Genomic DNA, 3,486 nt, shown 5'->3' with positions numbered 1-3,486 from the left:
CACAAATACTCAGTCTTCTTATTAACACTGTGCTGTAACTTCCTTGGTTTCTTTTTTTTTTTAAATGGTAGAATTTAATTTTTATTTACAGGACACTGGAAGATAGGAGATTCCACATAGACATAAGGAACCCACTGAGAGAAGCTTCATTCAGTTTGTACAGTTTGAAACTGTTAAAGTATAGTTTCCATTTTAAAAAGTGCTACAATAACAAAACACATTTAAAAAGAGTTCTTAGTAGAGAAACAGGAAGACAAACTTATACCAAACATAGTACACCGCAAACAACGTCAGGCCTCAGCTGTACAATCTAGAAGTTAAAAGTCCCAGGAGCGCCATCCTGAACTTGGAACGTGTAGCCTTCAGAGGTAGTTTCTGGCACAACATTTTGATCTTCTTCTTCCTCTACAGAGAAATATTTCTCAATCAAGTTTAATGAAGCTTTGTACACAGACTCATTTTCATGGTTTTGTAGAGCTTCAATTTTGTCCAAACCTCCACATTCTTCAATCATTATACTGAGTTTCTCAGTTTCACCTAGTTTCTCAGCAGCCTGAAAGATGTTTGAAATGGCATCCAGAATAACCAAAATGATTTTGGTATCTTTTTGTGGTTAAGAGGTTCATCAATGGTTCTATGATGCCACAGTGAACGAGGTACACAATCTGCTCAACCGTGCCGCCGCTGGTGTAGTTGGTCACTGCCCACACAGCTTCCTTCTGTGTCTTAAAGTCGGCCTTAGAGAGAACATCAACCAGAAATGGAACTAGTCCATGATTCACAACTTGCTGTATCTGGTCCTGGCGACCAGCTGTGATGTTTGACATCGTCCATGTAGCTTCCTTCTGAATATTGGTTTTGGGGTTCGTTAGCAGGCTGGGAAAGATAGCCAGTGCTCCTGCATTGATCACAACCTGAGTCTGTTCGTCTGTCCCAGTGACAATGTTTCCTATGGCTCTCAGCGCAGGAGTCACAATGGTCAATTCAGTAGCTCCGAGAAGCTTCACAAGTTGGGGCACAACTCCGGTTTTCACGACCATTTCAATCCGTTCATTTGGACCATCAGTAAGGTAGGAAATGGCCCAGCAGGTATCTGCTAGTACTTCTGGGTCATCGTGATGCAGAAGGCGAACTAAGGTAGGAAGAATCTGCTCAACAGCATCTAATGGGGGCGCAGGATTCTTGTTGCTACAAAAGTTTGAAAGTGTCCATGTAAGGTTCCGTAAGTAACCACATGCTAACGTTGACATATCAGGAACAGCAAGGAGAGCCAAGAGTGGGTCAACCGCACCATACTTGATAACCAAGTCTCGGAAAACTGAACCATCACCTGCAATGTTTCCTAGAGCCCATACAGCTTGCTCACTGATGTGGGCCTGGGTGGAGGCCAACAGAGAAATGAATGCTGGCATAGCACCGCCATCTACCACAGCCTTGGTCTGCTCTGATGTCCCGGAAGCAATGTTAGTGAGGGCCCAAGCAGATTCAAACTGAATGGGACTACATTCAGTTCTTCCCAAGAAGGACACAAATTTTGGAATCAAACCATCTCGGATTATGTTGTCTATGGGAGGCTGTTTTTCCCTAGAAAGTAGTTTCATAGCAGCCTGAGTAGCCTGGAGCTGGCTTTCCAAATTGTTGCTATTTATGCCTTTGACAATGTCATCAACAGACCAATGGACAGTGCCCTGGTTGTTGCGGTTTTCCTGCAGGGGAGAAGTTGCGTCATCAGGAAAGGAGCTTACATTTCTCCTTTTCAGCATTTGGTCATCCTTCTTAGCTTTCCTCAGCTCCACATTCACTTCTATTCGGCGGCGCCTCATTTCTGTGCTGTCTTTCCCCTTGTTCTTGAATCTGTTAAGGCGGGCAGCTGGTGAATTAGCATTCTCGTTGGTGGACATGGCTATGAGACAAAGGGAGAAAGCAATATTAATAGTGGTAAGTTCCAAATGATAGAATTATGGCCAATTTCAGTTGTCTTCATTTGGTTTACGCATACTATATACAATTTAACAACGAACAGGCAGTAGGGGTCTGGGTGGCTCAGTTAGTTAAGCAATGGACTTGATCTCGGTCAGTTCAGGTCTTGATCTCAGGGTCATGACTTCAAGGCTTGCATTGGGCTTGATGCTGGGCATGGAGCCTATTTAAAATCCTTCTCAGAAGGAGCCAAAGGCAGAGTAGATAGTACTGAACATGAGACCAGTGACATGATGTACAGATTCAAGAAAGGCTCCTCATACTACAATAAATTCCAGATGGAATCAAGACTTAACTACAAGCACAGCCAGCGATTAGGCCAACGTGTCCATGTCCCAGGAGCTCTGGGGGGGATATCCCGGACAAGCCCCCATTATGTTGTACCCAGATTTTAATATCACCTCCAAAACCCAGAGACCACCAGGGAGGCCGAATCACGCATGCAAAAGCAAAGGGCTTTATTACGAATTTAGGCCCGGCCAGCCTAAACTCGGGCTCACAGACTTCAACAACACACTGGATCCACGTGGAGTGAGCCCCGACTTCCTTGGTTTCTTAATGTCCTCTCGCCCAGATGTAGAAATGAGAGTCTCTCAAGCAGAATTGCATACAGTGTTGCTCACACTCTAGTTTTTCAGCAATGTTACTGGGCACTTCTGCTCTCAATCACAGGTTCATAAATGGTCGAAAGAAGGGACTTTTGGACAATATGGCCCAATGTTCACACAACAAATGGGACATGGGAACCCAGCGACGGCAGACACTTTATCCAACACTCATTAACCACAGAGGCAGGGCTACACCTGCATTTCCAAACATCACAGAATAGCTTCCAAGAGGCTTCTTCTTTCAACATATAGGACAGCTGGTTTTGTTTTCAAATTTTAGTTTTAATAAGAAATCCATTTTTCCATAGGTGATAGAATTCTTCACATTTCTTTTTTTATTCCAGCAAAATACTGTCATCACTAAAATTTTCTCGTTTTACATTGCCTGCTGAAGGTTCACGTTGGCAAAAGGTAAAAGTGGCTGCTAAAACATGGAGACCATTGTTCACATTTCTCAAATATATTTCTTTTTTTTTAATATAACACAATTTATTTTTTTAACATATGCAATTATTTTCCCTCATTTACAATACAGTAGTTACAATGACACTCCAAACAGAAAAGCAAAGTAAAAAATCAAAACACCAACTTCTATTTCATGTAATTAGACTTATACAGAAATTAGAAAGTTAAGTAACAACTAGTTAATCACCTAATTTCACAGCTATCTGAAGTGGCAATCATTATATAGCAGCTTATCTATGATACATTAAAAATAAATGATACAATTAATTACTTGTCCATAAGCTACAACACAGCCTCCTTAATACCTTTCCTTAAATTCCACCTCTATACTACAATATACTTGAGGTCCATGCAATAAAGTAGCTATCTTTTATGTAGGAAATGGATGATTAAGTCTTTGGTGTTGTAAAAGCAACTTCATTTAAACATAACC

At 41.7% G+C, this 3,486-nt stretch overlaps 1 pseudogene; it reads right to left on the bottom strand.

The window, feature by feature from the left end:
* Positions 1 to 236: 236 nt before the first annotated feature.
* On the bottom strand, positions 237 to 1,918 carry LOC115281480 (annotated as a pseudogene).
* Between the last annotated feature and the right edge of the window lie 1,568 nt (positions 1,919 to 3,486).

This window comes from Suricata suricatta, chromosome 2, assembly GCF_006229205.1.
Source record: "Suricata suricatta isolate VVHF042 chromosome 2, meerkat_22Aug2017_6uvM2_HiC, whole genome shotgun sequence".
Lineage (NCBI taxonomy): Eukaryota > Metazoa > Chordata > Mammalia > Carnivora > Herpestidae > Suricata > Suricata suricatta.
The sequence above is the reverse complement of the archived record's forward strand: the minus strand, read 5'-3'. Positions and strand labels throughout refer to the sequence as shown.